Source organism: Tursiops truncatus, chromosome 1, assembly GCF_011762595.2.
Source record: "Tursiops truncatus isolate mTurTru1 chromosome 1, mTurTru1.mat.Y, whole genome shotgun sequence".
NCBI lineage: Eukaryota > Metazoa > Chordata > Mammalia > Artiodactyla > Delphinidae > Tursiops > Tursiops truncatus.
The window spans coordinates 16,190,003-16,210,169 of NC_047034.1; the positions used below are offsets into that span (position 1 = coordinate 16,190,003).

The window sequence follows — 20,167 nt, forward strand, 5'->3', positions numbered from 1 at the left end:
CTATTTATTCTATGGAAATATACATTTATGGCAAGATAAAAACTAAAACTAAAATAATGAGTTCCGAGGATGGCTATCACCATCTCATCCAACACCAAGCTCTCACCCCCAGGCATTTTCTCCAGTGGAGAGGGGGCACAAATAGTAAGATCTCCACCCCAGCAATCGTATCAACCATAGGTCAGATGCCAACTCCCATGATTACAAATTCTGAAATTCATCTCTTTCACCAAACACAGGGTTTTTTTACCAGGTACCTTGCCATATTTTCACCGAATAGAGTCTTTTTTCTCCAGTCATTTAACTATCCTGGTTCTCAGATTCTACAAGTCCTTCCTACCTTTATTTTCTTCCCTAGTTTGGCTACTAAACACCATTTCAACTCTTTTACCACCAGCGCTTTAGATTACTCCAAATTTATGAGGCTTGGGTATACATCCCATCCCTGAACATGGTTTCCTCTAAATCAAAAATTTTCTTGTCTTTTCATTTGGATCCATTAGATATTACTGGTAAAGTATATAAATGCACAGGCTGGGTTCACTGTGACATAATTTTATTAATCTAAGCTAGATCCACACAGTGAATTCTCAGATTTTCAACTCATTCCTATACACTTGCACCCACTTGCCGCCCCCCACCCAATGCTCCACAGAAGCTACTATGAACTTTATTAACTTGACTGAAACTTCCAAGCGTAAAGAACAAAGTCATTTGAGAATTTTCCCATTTTCTCTTTTCCCTAACAAATATCTCTATGTCTCCTCCCATTCTTTTGTCTATGTTAGAAGATAAAATGACCTAATTTGTTGTTTGAGATAATATATTTGGCTGTGTTCCTAATATAATTAGGATTCTTTCCCTCTCCAATGAATTCCACCAATTATTCTATCTCCTTCCCATATTTCTCATCTCTCAGGATCCCTTTTTCCTTTTCTGACCCTGGCCATTCACCGTTGGGAATGGAACCATGAGAAAGTTGCTCTCCAATTTCATGATAGCTCAACAAATAAATAGTTATGGCATCAATGAAGGTTGACGAATCATTTCCTTATTTTCTTTTATATATAACATTATACTATTGCAACTTAAACACTTATCGTTCTTTAATGATAGATATTTGTAGCCTAAGGAATCCATTTCTGCAGGTAGCTAGATAATGTCCTACTTACATGCAAGAGTAACTTTTGAGACCACAATGTGTTTTTTTTTTTTTAACATCTTTATTGGAGTATAAATGTTTTACAATGGTGTGTTAGTTTCTGCTTTATAACAAAGTGAATCAGCTACACATATACATATATCCCCATATCTCCTCCCTCTTGCGTCTCCCTCCTACCCTCCCTATCCCACCCCTCTAGGTGGTCACAAAGCACCAAGCTGATCTTCCTGTGCTATGTGGCTGCTTCCCACTAGCTATCTGTTTTACATTTGGTAGTGTATATAAGTCCATGCCACTCTCTCACTTCATCTCAGCTTACTCTTCCCCCCTCTGTGTCCTCAAGTCCATTCTTTACGTCTGTGTCTTTATTCCTGTCCTGCCCCTAAATTCTTTAGAACCATTTTTTTTTTTAGATTCCATATTTATGTGTTAGAATATGGTATTTATTTTTCTCTTTCTGGCTTACTTCACTCTTTATGACAGTCTGTAGGTCCATCCACCTCACTACAAATAACTCAATTTTGTTTCTTTTTATGGCTAAGTAATAGTCCATCATTTCTATGTGCCACAACTTCTTTATTCATTCATCTGTCGATGGACGCTTAGGTTGTTTCCATGTCCTGGCTATAGTAAATAGAGCTGTAATGAACATTGTGGTACATGACTCTTTTTTTTTTTTTTTTTTTTTTGCGGTATGCGGGCCTCTCACTGTTGTGGCCTCTCCCGTTGCGGAGCACAGGCTCTGGATGCGCAGGCTCAGAGGCCATGGCTCACAGGCCCAGCCACTCTGCGGCATGTGGGATCTTCTCGGACCGGGGCACGAACCCATGTCCCCTGCATCGGCAGTGGAATCTCAACCACTGCGCCACCAGGGAAGCCCCATATGATAGTCTTATTTTTAGTTTTTAAAGGAAACTCCATACTGTTCTCCATTGGCTGTATCAATTTACATTCCCACCAACAGAGCAAGAGGGTTCCCTTTTCTCCACACCCTCTCCATCATTTATGGTTTGTAGATTTTTTGAGGATGGCCATTCTGAGCAGTGTGAGGTGATACCACATTGTAGTTTTGATTTTCATTTCTCTAATGATTAGTGATGTTGAGCATCCTTTCATGTGTTTGTTGCCAATCGGTATACCATCTTTGGAGAAATGTCTATTTAGGTCTTCTGCCCATTTTTTGATTGGGTTGTTTGTTTTTTTAATATTGAGCTGCATGAGCTGCTTGTAAATTTTAAAGATTAATCCTTTGTCAGTTGCTTCATTTGCAAATATGTTCTCCCATTCTGAGGGTTGTATTTTCATCTTGTTTATGGTTTCCTTTGCAGTGCAAAAGCTTTTAAGTTTCATTAGGTCCCATTTCTTTTTATTTCCATTTCTCTACGACGTGGGTCAAAAAGGATCTTGCAGTGATTTATGTCATAGAGTCTTCTGCCTGTGTTTTCCTTTAAGAGTTTTATAGTGCCTGGCCTTACATTTAGGTCTTTAATCCATTTTGAGTTTATTTTTGTGTATGTTGTTAGTGAGTGTTCTAATTTCATTCTTTTCCATGTAGCTGTCCAGTTTTCCCAGCACCACTTATTGAAGAGACTGTCTTTTCTCCATTGTATATTCTTGTGTCCTTTATCAAAAATAAGGTGACCATATGGTGTGGGTTTATCTCTGGGCTTTCTATCCTGTTCCATTGACCTATACTTCTGTCTTTGTGTCAGTACCATACTGTCTTGATTATTGTAGCTTTGTAGTATAGGCTGAAGTCCAGGAGCCTGATTCCTCCAGCTCTGCTTTTCTTTCTCAAGATTGCTTTGACTATTTGGGGTCTTTCGTGTTTCCATACAAATTGTGAAATTTTTTATTGTAATTCTGTGAAAAATGCCATTGGTAGTTTGATAGGGATTGCATTGAATCAGTAGATTGCTTTGGGTAGCATAGTCATTTTCACAATATTGATTCTTCCAATCCAAAAACATGGTGTACCTCCCCATCTGTTTGTAATCTGTAATTTCTTTCATCAGTGTCTTACAGTTTTCTGCATACAGGTCTTTTGTCTCCTTAAGTAGGTTTATTCCTAAGTATTTTATTCTTTTTGTTGCAATGGTAAGTGGGAATGTGTCCTTAATTTCTCTTTCACATTTTTCAGCATTAGTGTATAGGAATGCAAGAGATTTCTGTGCATTAATTTTGTATCCTGCTACTTTACCAAGTTCATTGATTGGCTCTAGTAGTTCTCTGGTGACATCTTTAGGATTCTCTATGTATAGTATCATGTCATCTGCGAACAGTGACAGCTTTACTTCTTCTTTTCTGATTTGGATTCATTTTATTTATTTTTCTTCTCTGCTTGCTGTGGCTCAAACTTCGAAAACTATGTTGAATAAGATGGGAGAGTGAACAACCTAGTCTTGTTCCTGATCTTAGAGGAAATGGTTTCAGGTTTTCACCATTAAGAATGATGTTGGCTGTAGGTTTGTCATATATGGCCTTTATTATGTTGAGGTAAGTTCCCTCTACGTCTACTTTCTGGAGGGTTTTTATCATAAATGGATGTTGAATTTTGTCGAAGGCTTTTTCTGCTTCTATTCAGATATCATATGGTTTTTCTCCTTCAATTTGTTCATATGGTTTATCACATTAACTGATTTGCGTATATTGAAGAATCCTTGCATTCCTGGGAGAAACCCCACTTGATCATAGTGTATGATCCTTTTAATGTGCTGTTGGATTCTGTTTGCTAGTATTTGGTTGAGGATTTTTGCATCCATGTTCATCAGTGATATTGGCCTGTAGTTTTCTTTCTTTGTGACATCAATGTCTGGTTTTCATATCAGTGTGATGGTGGCCTCATAGAATAAGTTTGGGAGTGTTCCTCCCTCTGCTATATTTTGGAAGATTTGAGAAGGATAGGTGTTAGCCCTTCTATAAATGTCTGAAAGAATTCCCCTGTGAAGCCCTCTAGTCCTAGGCTATAGTTTGTTGGAAGATTTTTTATCACAGTCTCAATTTCAGTGCTTGTGATATAAAACAGACATTTATATTTTCTATTTCTTCCTGGTTCAGTCTTGGAAGATAGTGCTTTTCTAAGAATTTGCCCATTTTTTTCTAGGTTGTCCATTTTATTGGCATATAGTTGCTTGTAGTAATCTCTCATGATCCTTTGTATTTCTGCAGTGTCAGTTGTTACTTCTCCTTTTGCATTTAGAATTCTATTGATTTGAGTCTTCTCCCTTTTTTTCTTTATGAGTCTGGCTAATGGTTTATCAATTTTTTTATCTTCTCAAAGAACCAGAGTTTTGTTTTATTGATCTTTATTACTGTTTCCTTCATTTCTTTTTCATTTATTTCTGATCTGATCTTTATGATTTCTTTCCTTCTGCTAACTTTGGGATATTTTTTGTTCTTCTTTCTCTAATTGCTTTAGATGTAAGATTAGGTTGTTATTTGAGTTGTTTCTTGTTTCTTGAGGTAGGATTGTATTGTTATAAACTTCCCTCTTAAAACGTCTTTTGCTGCATCCCACATGGTTTAGGTCATCGGGTTTTCATCATTGTTTGTTTCTAGGTATTTTTGATTTCCTCTTTGATTTCTTCAGTGATCTCTTGGTTATTTAGTAGTGTATTGTTTAGCCTCCATGTGTTTGTATTTTTTACAGATATTTTCCTGTAATTGATATCTAGTCTCATAGCATTGTAGTTGAAAAAGATGCTTGCTACGATTTCAATTTTCTTAAATTTGCCAAGGCTTGGTTTGTGACCCAGGATATGATCTATCTTGAAGAATGTTCTATGAGCACTTGAGAAGAACGTGTATTCTGTTGTTTTTGGATGGAATGTCCTATAAATATCAAATAAGTCCATCTTTTTTCATGTATCCTTTAAAGCTTGTGTTTCCTTATTTATTTTCATTTTGGATGATCTGTCCATTGGTGAAAGTGTGGTGTTAAAGTTGCCTACTATGATTATGTTACTGTCAATTTCCCCTTTTATGGCTGTTAGCATTTGCCTTATGTATTGAGGTACTCCTATGTTGGGTGCATAAATATTTACAATTGTTATATCTTCTTCTTGGATTGATCCCTTGATCATTATGTAGTGTCCTTCTTTGTCTCTTGTAATAGTCTTTATTTTAAAGTCTATTTGGTGTGATATGAGAATTGCTACTCCAGCTTTCTTTTGATTTCCATTTGCATGGGATATCTTTTCCCATCCCCTCACTTTCAGTCTGTATGTGTCCCTAGGTCTGAAGTGAGTCTCTTGTAGAAAGCATATTTACTGGTCTTGTTTTGTATCCATTCAGCCAGTCTATGTCTTTTGGTTGGAGCATTTAATCCATTTATGTTTAAGGTAATTATCAGTATGTATGTTCCTGTTACCATTTCCTTAATTGTTTTGGGTTTGTTATTTTAGGTCTTTTCCTTCTCTTGTGTTTCCTGCTTAGAGAGGTTCCTTTAGCATTTGTTGTAAAGCTGGTTTGGTGGTGCTGAATTCTCTTAACTCTTGCTTATCTGTAAAGATTTTAATTTCTCCGTCGAATCTGAGTGAGATCCTTGCTGGGTAGAGTAATCTTGGTTGTAGGTTTTTCCCTTTCATCACTTTAAAAATGTCCTGCCACTCCCTTCTGGCTTGAAGAGTCTCTGCTGAAAGATCAGCTGTTAACCTTATGGGGATTCCCTTGTATGTTATTTGTTGCTTTTCCCTTGCTGCTTTTAATATTTTTTCTTTGTATTTAATTTTTGATAGTTTGATTAATATGTGTCTTGGTGGTTTTCTCCTTGGATTTATTCTGTATGGGACTCTGTGCTTCCTGGACTTGATTGACTATTTCCTTTCCCATATTAGGGAAGTTTTCAACTATAACCTCTTCAAATATTTTCTCAGTCCCTTTCTTTTTCTCTTCTTCTTCTGGGACCCCTATTATTTGAATATTCGTGCATTTAATATTGTCCCAGAGCTCTCTGAGACTGTCCTCAATTCTTTTCATTCTTTTTTCTTTATTCTGCTCTGTGGGAGTTATTTCCACTATTTTATCTTCCAGGTCACTAATCCATTCTTCTGCCTCAGTTATTCTGCTATTGATTCCTTCTAGAAAATTTTTAATTTCATTTATTGTGTTGTTCATCATTGTTTGCTCTTTAGTTCTTCTATGTCCTTGTTAAATGTTTCTTGTATTTTCTCCATTCTATTTCCAAGGTTTTGCATCATCTTTATTATCATTACTCTGAATTCTTTTTCAGGTAGACTGCCTATTTCCTCTTCATTTCTTTGGTCTGGTGGGTTTTTACCTTGCTCCTTCATCTGCTATGCACTTCTCTGTCTTCTCATTTTGCTTAACTTACTGTGTTTGGGGTCTCATTTTTGTAGGCTGCAGGTTTATAGTTCCTGTTGTTTTTGTTGTCTGCCCCCAGTGTCTAAGGTTGGTTCAGTGGGCTGTATAGGCTTCCTAGTGGAGGGGACTGGTGCCTGTGTTCTGGTGCATGAGGCTGAATCTTGTGTTTCTGGTGGGCAGGACCTCATCCAGTGGTGTGTTTTGGGGTGTCTGTAACCTTATTACGATTTTAGGCAGCCTCTCTGCTAATGGGTGGGGTCGTGTTCCTATCTTGCTAGTTGTTTGGCACAGGGTGTCCAGCACTGTAGCTTGCTGGTCATTGAGTGGAGCTGGGTCTTAGCATTGAGATGATATCTCTGGGAGAGCTTTCACCATTTGATATTATGGATTTGGGAGGTTTCTGGTGGATCAATATCCTGAACTCGGCTCTCCCACCTCAGAGGCACAGGCCTGACACCCAGCTGGAGCACCAAGACCCTATCAGCCACATGGCTCAGAAGAAAAGGGAGAAATAAATAAATAAATAAAATAATTACAATAAAAAAATTATTAAAAATAAAAAAATTCAAAAGTAATACAAAAAATAGACAAGAGAACAACCAAACCCAAAACTAAACAGTATACTTAAAAAAAGCAAACAAACAAAAAAATGGACAGACAGAACCCTAGGACAAATGGTAAAACAGAGCTATACAGACAAAATCACACAAAGAAGCATACACATACACACTCACAAAAAGAGAAAAAGTAAAAAAAATCTATATCTATATCTATATATATATATATATATATAAAAAGGAAGAGAGCAATCCAATTAATAAACAAATCTACCAATGATAATGAACTCTAAATACTAAACTAAGATAAACATAAAACCAGAAACAAATTAGCCTCAGAAAGCAAACCCCAGGTCTCCAGTTGCTCCCAAAGTCCACCTCCTCAAATTTGGGAGGATTCATTGTCTATTCAGGTATTCCACAGATGCAGGTACATCAAGTTGATTGTGGAGATTTAATCCGCTGCTCCTGAGGCTGCTGGGAGAGATTGCCCTTTCTCTTCTTTGTTCTCACAGCTCCTGGGGCTCAGCTTTGGATTTGGCCCCGCCTCTGCGTGTAGGTCGCCAGAGGGCGTCCGTTCTTCGCTCAGACAGGACGGGGTTAAAGGAGCCGCTGATTTGGGGGCTCTGGCTCACTCAGGCCGGGGGGAGGGAGGGGTGCAGATGCGGGGCTAGCCTGCAGCGGCAGAGGCCGATGTGACGTTGCACCAGCCTGAGGCGCACCGTGCGTCCTCTCGGGGAAGTTGTCCCTGGATCACAGGACCCTGGCAGTGGCGGGCTGCCCAGGCTCCCGGGAGGGGAGGTGTGGATAGTGACCTGTGCTCGCACACAGGATTCTTGGTGGCGGCAGCAGTAGCCTTAGCGTCTCATGCCCGTCTCTGGGGTCTGCGCTGATAGCCACGGCTCGCGCCCGTCTCTGGAGCCCCTTTAGGCAGTGCTCTGAATCCCCTCTCCTCGCACACCCTGAAACAATGCTATCTTGCCTCTTCGGCAGTTCCAGACTTTTCCCAGGACTCCCTCCCGGCTAGCTGTGGCGCACTAGCCCCTTCAGGCTGTGTTCAGGCCGCCAACTGCAGTCCTCTCCCGGCGCTCCGACTGAAGCCCGAGCCTCAGCTCCCAGCCCCGCCCGCCCCGGCAGGGGAGCAGACAAGCCTCTCGGGCTGGTGAGTGCCGGTCGGCACCCATCCTCTGTGCGGGAATCTCTCCGCTTTGCCCTCAGCACCCCTGTAGCTGCGCTCTCCTCCGCGGCCCCGAAGCTTCCCCCCTCCGCCACCCACCTGTCTCCGCCCGCAAAGGGGCTTCTAGTGTGTGGGAACTTTCCCTCCTTCACTGCTCCCTCCCACTGGTGCAGGTCCCGTCCCTATTCTTTTGTCTCTGTTTTTTTTTTTTTTTTCTTTTGCCCTACCCAGGTACGTGGGGAGTTTCTTGCCTTTTGGGAGGTCTGAGCTCTTCTGCCAGCGTTCAGTAGGTGTTCTGTAGGAGTTGTTCCACGTGTAGATGTATTTCTGATGTATTTGTGAAGTGGAAGGTGATTTCCACGTCTTACTCCTCCGCCATCTTGAAGGTCTCCCCCGCAATGTGTTTTCAGTTTTTCTTTGTCACAAGTTTAAATATTCCTTGCATTGTTTTATACTTCAAAGTATAAAAGCTTTAAATAACTAAATAAGCATATTATAGATCTATAATTATGGTTAATTATAAAGTGAGCAAGAGGAGATTTCTACTGTGATTGGCAATTAAGAACCTTGGGCATTGAAATTAATTCAGTTTAATTCCCTAATCTAAATATACTGACTTCATAACAAAATTAACATTTAAAACATTAAAAGACATTTATAAAAATTATAAACGAAACTTGAAGGAAATTAATTTGTCTCTGATTGCATTGACAATAATTACTTGATATATCAAGCACAACTAAATTCATATCCTGTTATGAAATGTTGGCTTTTTTTCCCTTTTTCTTTCTTTTTTTTTTTTTTGTGGTACGCAGGCCTCTCACTGCCGTGGCCTCTCCCGTTGCGGAGCACAGGCTCCGGACGTGCAGGCTCAGTGGCCATGGCTCACGGGCCCAGCCGCTCCACGGCATGTGGAATCTTCCCGGTCCGGGGCACAAACCCGTGTCCCCTGCGTCTGCAGGTGGACTTTCAACCACTGCGCCACCAGGGAAGCCCCCTCTTTCTTATTTTGAAGGTGAGATGTATGCATTTAGAATGACCTATAGGTTATAAATTATTATTTTTATTTTCTAACAAATAGCAAAATTCACCAGTCCCAACTGACGGGCATAATGCAAGGATGGAAATTTCCCAATTTCAGTAGCTTCTTCTGCCATTTAAACCACACTCCCATCTCAAAGTTCGCTATGTATTTTTCACTTCTTGGAACAAATTTTCGTTGGGCACATGCCAGGCACTGCTCTGTGTGATGAACATTCAGAAATGAGCAAGACAGACCAGGTCTTTGCCCTTGTCTATAAAGACAGTATTTATGTGCAATATTTCCCTAGATGAAATCATATCAGCATAAGGTAAACTCTTGATAGCCAACCCATAAGATCTGTTTTGGTACACATGTAATATTGAACTGTGACCCAATGGTAAAGAGAACTGAATAAGATAAAGAGCACAGCAATGGGGTATATAGACCATGATTTATACTAACATAGCCCGGAAGAAGGCTCAAGATTATCTGTACTCTTACTACTTTTTTTTTTATAAGTTTATTTATTTTATTCATTTTTATTTTTGGCTGCGTTGGGTCTTTGTTGCTGCGCGCAGGCTTTCTCTAGTTGTAGTGAGCAGGGGCTACTCTTTGTTGTGGTGTGTGGGCTTCTCGTTGCGGTGGCTTCTCTTGTTGTAGAGCACAGGCTCTAGGCACGTGGGCTTCTGTAGCTGTGGCACGTGGGTTCAGTAGTTGTGGCTTGCAGACTCTAGAGCTCAGGCTCAGTAGTTGTGGCGCATGGGCTTAGTTGCTCCCTGGCATGTGAGATCTTCCTGGACCAGGGCTCGAACCCGTGTCCCCTACATTGGCCAGCGGATTCTTAACCAGTGCACCACCAGGGAAACCCTGTACTCTTAGTACTTTCTTTATCACTACCTACCTTCAGGTAACTATAACATGTTGTGCTCTCTGTCACTGCTTAGTCCAGATTATCTCATTTATTCTTCTCATCATCCCTATGAAGAAAGTTCTATCATTTCTAGTTTAGAAATGAGGAGAGGTAATTTAGAGAAGGTAAAAAGAATGCCCAGTTCACACATCAACTGAGGATCAGAGTCTATAGTAAACCGTGGTCTGACTGTAATACTGGCTTCCCCTGAAGTGATACTACCTTGTGCTAAATAAACTTTGGGAAATGGAAAACAGGCAAAAAACACCTAAAATAGATAAGCAAGTATATGTCCCCTCCTGCCCCCCCCAAAACAACCAACCTAGTAGCTGCTCTCTTTAGTCCTAAGATAGTTTCTTTGTCTGAAGGTCTTTTTTGGTGGGCATCAGCAGGAGACAGTCTGTTTTTCCTTAGCCAGCTGCACTTCCTGTGAGCTTGAATGTAGGCTTTGAGGTTATGAGGTTTCAGAGAAAGCTCAGTCTGTGACTGAAAGCCTCTGCCATTATTTGCAGGTTGTTAAGCTTGTTTGAGTATTTGTTCAAATAAAAAGTTAAGGAAATTTGATTAACACTCTTTCTCTAGCCTTTCAGAAGGAGACAACAGATCTGATCATCATATTGAAAAAAAAGGTGACAACAGGGGGAAATGGTGGTGTTTCCCCATCCTGACTCTTAACTCATTTTGTCTGAAAACCTATTGACTTAATTTGCAACGATTTTGTGGAGTAAGTGGATTACTGTCAATGTGAACAGTTTGTATGTGGAACTTTTGTTCCCACAGCAAAAATGCTGGCTAAGTTGCCAGCACCACTAGCTGCCTGCGTTTACAATCACCCCGGGAACCCCCATTGAACAGCCTCCGAACGAGGACAGCTTAATGTAAATTGAATAGCGTCCCTAATATTACACTGCCATTTAGCATTCAACTTCTAAGTGTCAGGGTGACCTGAGCCAAGTCCTACTCTGGGACCTGAATAGTGATTCATGAACCACAATTAATAATACCAACCGTTACAACAAAAGCATGTAGCTGAAGTTGAAGAAACCATCTTGCTAGTGACGCCTTTTTTCTTTTTGCGCTTCGTTCTCACCTAATACACCCACTGTCCCTTTCATCCTAAAAGAATATTCATGTAACAGTAACTGCAGTGAGGCGATGGTAGATTCCTCCAGCTAAACATTTTAGAGTGGGTACATTCAGTGTGATTCCTAGGCTGGGACAAGAAGGAGAGTATAAGCAATATTAAACCATTAAACAAAGGAAGCTTGGGTCAGAAATATGAAGGTCATACATGAGAAGAAGAGAAAGGATGCAAATGCAAAGTGAAATCAAGAACATAAAGAGAGAAAGATTGCAAAGTTATTATCAAAGATGGAAAAATCAGCATCTGGATTGGGCTGAGAAAATATTCAAGACCTCCTCTAAAATCTGTGGGGTCCCGAAGAAAAGTAGAGATGAAGGTTCACATCCCAGGTCTTATTTTTAAAAGTTATAACTCAAGCTCTACCCAAGGCCTGGCCCACCTTCCTACGCTGGAGACCTTAGCACACTCCTAGGGGATGCGCCTGTGACGCTGCCCTGCTGGCTGCTAGCCTGAGTGGGAACAAGGATCTGCTGGGGCAAGACCTAAACTGAGGTCCCTGGGCAGGGACCAGCCCAAACCCAGAGTGGAGAGTGACCAGGCTCAGCTCCTCGGGGGGCTGGGAGGGACAGGACCCCTGCCCCATAGTTTTCCTGCTCGAGATTCTCAGGCAGCTCTAAATGCTTCCCCAAACTAAACCCCAGAGTACAAAGAGGGGAGAGAATACAGTATTTGGAGAACCTGATCTGTCTAGACACCCACCTTGGAGATTGGAGCAGCTGAGTTTAAGCAAAATCAGCCTCTCTTCCTCTGGCAAGCCAGGACAGGGGCTGGCTCTTCTCCCTCGTGTACACTTGAGCGCTCTTAGCTCCGCTCTCTGGCCTGGGGCACCTAGTACCAGTTCCTCTAGAAGGTACTGCATCTGTAATGCCCATTTGCTCAGTTAGCTACAGATCCTTCAAAAAACTTTCTTAGGAAAAATAAAATTGGTCTCGTATTTCAGTTTTTGTGATATGTGACACCCTCTAAGATGCAAACCCAGGACCCTCTTGCCTGGGTCTAAGGGCAGAACTGAAAGCATCCCATCATTTTAAGGTATGTAGAAGCCAATAACAAACCAAGTGGAGTATAATTGATATACCTGGCATTCCTTGATAGTGGCCTGTGCTCCACCTGCCCCACGTATGCCCAGCCAACCTCAAGAATCCTGGCGGAGCAACAGTCCCCTTTGTAAAGGAAGGATAAAGCAATCAGGTTTAGAAAACACTAGAGCACATCTTCAAATAATGGGTCAGAATCACCTACTGCAAAAATCAAACCATGAGCAGATGAATCCGACACGTAGCTTTTAGAAGTGGAGTAATTACAATGGAGCACACGTTTTGGAGTAAACTCTCAGCCTGTGAGATAGCTTTTGAAGCAGTAACGGCTAGTGAAACTTATCATTCCAGTCTCAGAAAGATTAGTGGTTATCTACAATTTTTATTAATCATACTCATACACAAAAATAGAAGGGACTCACAGAAATATCACTTTCAATACATATCTCATAAATGCTTACAATTTGTGCTTTGTTTAACTTACAAGAGGGAATAGAAGTTAGGACAAAGGGATTTAGCTAAAGTACCACAAAAAGCTTAGAACAAATGAGTGGAGAGCTAACTACTGAAATTAGGAATTAGTCTAATAGCCATACTGGAGGTCTGCACACAACTGATCTTCAATAAATGCAAAACTACAACAAATAAAACTTTCTTAGACCTCAGACTAACAAGCACCAAGCTTTTCTGAATGTAAATATAATTTTGAGTTGTAAATAGGTTGAACTCTTTGTATGGACCTCATCACTCTCTACTTTTCACTCAACCAATGTCTCTGTTTAGTCAGTGGTTCTATGATGTGTACTTGTCATGTAGTGATTTTGATTCTGTAGAAAGTCTCTGTGGAAAGGGGGTAAATACAAAAAGTACTCTAAAAAGCTGCCATATAAGTTTTTTTTAGAATATTTTGAACAAATAGAAAAGAAGTCTCATCATGTTCTTTGCACTAAGCAACTGTTTTCAATAACGAGTCCTGCATAAGGACTTATTGATGGATTCAGAAATCCTAGCACGGGACAGGGAGGCTGCAATTAAAGGCATCCTCCGATTAGTGCCCAAACAGACTCAAAGGGGAGTGGTCTGTATTGCCCTGGAAAATAGCAGTTCTGAGTTGTAAGGTTGACAGAACTTTGCAGGATGAACAGTATAAATTTATAGACAGACATATGAACCATGGAGAAGAATTTCAGAACCTTGCTAACTACCTTGATTTAGAATGAAATAAGCTGAAGATGAATTATTTCTCATTTTGTTTGAAAAATTGGCAACCCATCCACAGAAAATATGCCTGAGATTTGGAGGATCATACAAATGTTATCGCTGTACTTGAGACAGTAAATCTTCCTCTTGACCTCCAGAATAGGACCCACATTTAATAAAATGCTTTTATTCTACTATGAAGCCTTTCTGGGTTGTGTTAAACCAGATCAGCCAGGATAGACGAAATTTACCAGTCGGTTCAGACTCCTGCTGCAAACTCTCACGCCTGCATCTACCGCCAGCTTTCAGCAGGAAGGAGAGACCAGCAGCTTATCAACCTATAGAAACAATCCGTCTCCATATTCTCTACTGAAGCTCACACACGGATGATAACTTGAACAATTTTCCAGTACATAAAGAGAGTAAATAAATAACGAGGCAACATGACGCTTAATGTTTTCCTTTCTCGTTTTCTTTCTCTTTGCGTTCCAGCTTCAGGCAACAAAATCCTTAAGCACTGAAACGAGCAAAAAAGCAGTTTTAAGAAGATAGGTCAGGACATTAATATAACACCTCCTTTTTATCCTCTGACATTCCTCACAATAAATCAGCTGGCTTTCCTCCACACCCTTCACCCGCCCATCCAGATTTCGGATCGCCGAAAGTAAATCTGTGACAAGGGTATCTATACACAATATTAATGGTGCCGAGGAGGGCTGGTGTGAAGTGTGAGCGCTTGTCAAGAAAGGAGCGATCGAGCCCAGCCGTTCATCCTCCGCAGTGTGCTCTACATCATCTGCAGGACAAATGTAACATCATTAGGAAGGAAAAAAAAGAGGAAGAGGGAGGCAGGAGGAGGTGGGGAAGTAGCCAACCTGCAAGGAAACGGCTAAGTTGGAGATTCCAATCAATCTAACTAAGCCAGGTTCCCTGAGATACTGTCAGCTGCTGCAGACAAAACAGATTGCAGGAGAGATCAGTGAGTCAAACAAACAAACAAACCAAAAACTACGAAATACAACTTTCTTATCAGAGATTTACTCAAGTACTGGTGGCATTTTAAATCCACTTTCCAGTTTAGCTCCACTTTGCCTGGCCAGGAAAGAGAAAGAAGTTTGCTTTATCCTTGAATAAAAGAATTCAAGCAATCAGCACTCTAGGGAGTACTGGTTCATAAGCATTTACAGTAGATTAAAAAAGAAATGATGACAGATATTTTGTGAGTCAAAGTTTAAGAAAAGGCCAGAAGGATAGAGAAGTTTGAGTTTCAATCTTTACTCAAGGTCAAAATCTAGCTTCTGGGTTAGCATGTGGCTGAGTTTTTTATGGTGAAAGGGGGCTCCAGTTTCTTTGGCTGTTTAATCAATTGTATGTAGAAGGATTGTGTCCAACTAAAGATCTGTAGGCAGTGAAACTATTGTCCATATGCTGTCCTAGTCCCTGCTTGTGAAATAAGGATCATTTGATCTTTTGTGCCAAAGTATTAAATCACCTAATCTGCTGACAGCTAAACTTAAGAAAACCAATGCCAAAACAAAACAATGAACAGAGTGAATGAAACAAACTGTCCTAAATTACTGGGGCGGGTTAAATAAAATCCAAGTTCCATTACCCCTCTGATTCCATTTACTCACCTGTCACTTAATTCAGAGCCCGACAAGTTATTTTGACTTATCATCTAAACTGCTCCAGATCTATAGCTCTGAGATGTTTAGTTACAACTTGGGGAATGTTGTCTTACAAATAATTTTAGCATTTGCTTTGGATGATTCCCAAGTCCTTTTACCAAGTGTCAGAACAGATCTGAACCCAGTTCAGAGTTTTCAGGTCTAATGAATCTTATCCCAAAGCAACAACTTTAGTTACTATTGATCAATCAGTTTTATTTCCAATTTAAATGCCTGAATACCTCGGATAACTCAGAAATTAATTACTGAGTATTTTAGAAACCAGCCTCCCCCATCTACATTCAGTATCTTTTAAAAGTTTTTTCACTAATAGTTTAAAGTAAAAGAAATCAGGTGCTCACCTTTTAAAGTAGCGTTGTTTCCAAAATATGATAGGCAAACTTACTGCTCTTGCCAGCCACTTAAATTAGGGTCCTGTTGAATGGAGACAATGACATATGGGTAGTTCCAAATTTAAGCTAGCGCAAAGAAATAGCACCTAATGCAAGCAGACTAAGAAAGTGCAAGGTCATATTTAACTGTATCAAACTTGATTCTTTAAGCTCTAACAGGATTTGATCATCAGTCAATCGTGGAATGCTGAATTTGCCTAATAGTAATTCTTTTTCCATCTACAAATGACCATAGTTTGTACATAATTTAAATCGAGACATATGAAATTATGGTGATGGTTATGAAAGAAAATCAGAATAATTTTTACTTTATTAACAATAATGTACTAGGTGTACACAGTACACACAACTATACAAATAAGCACAGTGAGTCTTTAAGTAAGCAGTGCAAAAACGAAACTATTTAAAGAGAAATTTGATTTTGGCATACATGGCCCATTATCTAAATCTGACCTCCAGAAAGAAATGTCAACTAATCGTAATTATCACTGCACCCATCCATTCTGAAAAATAAATAAATAAATACACAACAGGCAGAACTAAACAATTAAGGGATTTTTGCATTTCCCATTATGGTCCCTCCTGTAAAATAAAGAATAGATAGACTGAAACATGAATATGAAGGCATGAATGAGAATTATTTTCTTATTCTTAAAACAAACAAGCAATGAGTAAAACAACATCCACATTAATTTAAAATGAAGCTATGATGCATTTTCTTATTCTGTTTAATTTTGTACCACTTGTGTAACAATGGAGAAATTTGCAAAATGAAAATAATGTTACAAATATCATTTGATTCAGATGATCTTGGTAGCTCATTTTTCATGGGTCATCTCTTTTAAAATTTAAATTAGTAGGAAATTATTTGCTAACATTTAAAAATTCTCTGTTGTCTCTCCAAATAGAATTAATCTTCTATTGCATTCTGGAAGCTTTAGAAAACATATAGCATGACATGAAGTTCAGAATTTCTTTTTTCAAAAAAAATAAAGCTGACTTATTAATTAAATATGTCTGACATCTTCACTAAATTATTAGCACCTTGAGGAATGGAGCTGTCTCTCCTTCATTGTTTCACCCGGAGCACTGATACAGGATTGGGCCTTCCTGTGGAAAAGAACTCTGTGACTTTGTACAAGTCACTCCCCTCTGAAGGCTTATTACCTCTTTTATAAGTGGAGATGTGGATGAGATGATCAGTACAATTTCTTCTCACAAAGAGGGCTATGGTTGGATGAATTATGAACTGAGGATGTAGCTCTGCTCTATTGGGTCTTAGTAGTTGTAGGTCTTTGTAAGGAAAAATCATGTAAACAGATAGCACTTTGATAAGAGAAAGAAAAACAAATAGTGTAATGGACAAGTTACTGGGAAGATCAGGTAATCTTAATCTAGGAATGAAGGAAGTTAAAATGAAGAAACTGGGTCATTTCAGATAAGGGAAGAGGAGAGAAGCCATTTCAGGCTGCAAGAACAGACTGAGAAAAGATAATGTATGTTTGGAGAATGGTCGATTAGCCCAGGGTAGCTGGGGTGCATTATAGTTGAGCAGATGTAATGAAAGACAAAAATAATACTGATACTAAGAACTAGTATTTGAGAGAAAGGAAAGAGAAGATCAGGTCGTGGTGCACAAGAAAGCTCTAACAGAGGAGGCGGGATTTGAGTTGAATCTTTGAAAATGAGTAGGATTTGAAGAGGAAAAGGAGAGGATAAGAGTGAGTTCATATAGAGGAAAGTATATTTGATAGATATATTTAGGTCAGGAAAACATTTGATTAGAATGAAACATTCATGTGAAAATCAAGACTGTAAAAGGAGATCAGGAAGATGTTGGAGAGGACAGAGCATTCCAGGTGGAAGAATTGGCCTATTTCTCATGTACTGAGTAATCTTTGCTATGTTATGTGCCGAGGAGTCAAATAGCGACAGCATGGAAAGCCTTGGGTGGTAGAGGAATAGAAAACCTCTTAGCCTAGAAAACAGAAAGACTGGGACGGGGCAAACAGTGAGGAAACTATTACCCAGGTCCGAGCATGAGATGATGAATAAAGCAAAAAAAGAAAGAAACTTGGGACTTGGTTGACAAAATGGATATGACACACGAGGTGGAGAAAATATTGAAATAAGTTATGAGAATGTGGTACTTTTAGCACTGATATGTAGGACATATAGAAATATCTCACACATTTTGAGGAATTGTAGTCTTTGCACAGAGGGTCTTTGCAAAAATGCAGCAGGTAAAACCCGGTCTCATAGAATAGAGGGTACTCACTGGGAAGTTAAAAACTTGCCAATAAATATATGCATCTGTTGAAAAGTGTTCAGCTGCAAGTAACATAAATCCCAGCTATGGGTTACAAAAATAGGAATCTAATTTTCTCACACAGCAAGAAGTTTGTTAGTAGGCATTTGCTGTGCAGGTTCAGATGCTTGGCAAACTCATCTTTCTATTCTGGCATTGTTAAGGTGAGGTGCTCATCTTTATGCTTCTCACCTCCTGATCACAAGATGGCTGCTATATCTCCAGACATTACATTCATTTCCAAGACAGGAAAAAGATAAGGGTTTGCTATGTTATATTAGGAAAGCAAAAGTTTCCCTGGAAATCCCCAGTAGACTACCATTTATGTCTTACTGATCAGAGCTGATCGACTTGGTCACTTCTAGCAGCAAGGGAAAATGGGAATGTGTTTTCTGGGTATATTGCTTACCAAATAAAGTCAGGATTCTGTTAGCAAGAAAAAAAGGAGAATGGATATTGTGTAGGCAATTAGAAAGATATGCTAAAGTATATTTTATAGCATAGTAAATAAAAGTTCTAGAAGGTGATTGCTCTTAAGTGATAAAAATTTGTTGTCATTAAAACTTGATAGTTGGTGACCCTTCTAAATCTCTCTCAAAATTCTTTTCCTATCTCCCCCCCCCCCATCTCCATGAATGCTACCTACCTGGCGTGGACTATAGCAATGACCTCACCTGGTCACTTTGCTGTCATCCTCTTGCCCTATTACTATCTATTTTCTGTACAATAATAAGAATGATCTTTTTATAGAGGAAGTTACAACTTAATATACAGTTTGCATTATTTTCAGATCAATGAAAATAGAAACACTATATATATTGATGTGACCAAGCTACTTTAAAGAAAATCCTTAGCCTTAGATATTTTTATTATTAAACATTAAAAATGAGTTAAGTAGCATTCATTTATCTGAAAAAAACACAATAAAATATACTAAAATTAAGTAGAAAGAAGGAATTAATAATTGACAAAACCCAAGATGGTTATTTAGGAAAAAATCAGGAAAACTGATCAGTAAGTTAAAATATTTTTGAAAAGATCAATAAGTTAAAGCTCTAATAAGCCCTTATATGGAAAAACAGAGAATCTACATACACTCACGTATATGTACATATAACAAATAAATTCTAGAGTATAATAAATGACAGTAAATATGAGAAAAGCTCTAATAAATTTTCCAAAATATTTTTGTAACGTGAGAAATTACTCTATAGAGTTTCACATAATAAATTTGAATAAAAGGTGTGATTTTTCAAGGAAATATCAAAAATTACTCAAGAAAAGGATAACTATAGGAAGGAAATAAAGAGCTGTCCTGCAGCTAATACCAAAAAAGGAGAAGGCTGAGGTCACTCTACAGGCTCTTCATATCAAATCTTCAACAGTACAGTATTCCCCATAATTCTTTCTTCTTTCCCAAGCACAGAAAAAGGCAGGCAGCTTGCCATTTATTTTTTGTGTCACACATAATTCTGATACCAAAACCTGACCAAGATTGTACCAAAAATGAAGCTCATGGTCTAGTCTCAGTCATGACTGTATCTTGCTCTCCTACTGTCTACAGACTACAAAAATACTTATCAGCAGCACAGTCACCGGAAAAGAAGCAGGTTTATTTCAGGAATGCAAAGATGGATCAATATCAGACAATCTATTAATTTTAATATATAACTTTATTAAAGGTATGATCATATGCAGGTATGCCCAAAAGTCATTTGATAACTTCCAGCTAGACATAATAAAAAGTTTTAGTAAATTTGAGAATAAAATCAACAGACATAATACAGTAAAGAATATAATGTCATAGTGTGCACTTTTTATGTATTAGGAATATACCAGACACATTCCTTTTATAGTGAGGAACAAAAAATGCCTATGTTGAAGATTGTATTATTATTCTAAGTACTGTCTTCTCCTCTCTCTAGGAGGATTATAGGTCCCTACACCTTCAATGGCAGTATTAGCCACATGATTTGCAACGTCTCTCCTTATAGAAGAATTACATATTCCCACTTCACTGATAACAGTAGTTGCCAAGTGACTTGCTTTGAACAATTTATTGTGAGTAAAAATAATTGTGACATTCCTAAACAGAAGCTTTAAGAGGCATCTCATGATGCATCTCATGCCATACTCTTCTTTCCATCTCTCACGAGACCACAGTGTCCCAAAATTAGGTCTAGGAGACAAGACAACATAGGACAGAGCCATGGCTGACACAAATTGTACATGAATGTGAATGAGAA

At 39.0% G+C, this 20,167-nt stretch overlaps 1 long non-coding RNA gene across 1 annotated transcript in view; it reads left to right on the forward strand.

The window, feature by feature from the left end:
• Positions 1–10,821, forward strand: part of LOC141278999 (uncharacterized) — a 34,790-nt gene extending 23,969 nt beyond the window's left edge. The window contains exon 3 of the long non-coding RNA XR_012332630.1: positions 10,735–10,821. This is a non-coding gene — a long non-coding RNA (uncharacterized lncRNA). The remainder of the gene's footprint in view (positions 1–10,734) is intronic.
• Positions 10,822–20,167: the final 9,346 nt, after the last annotated feature.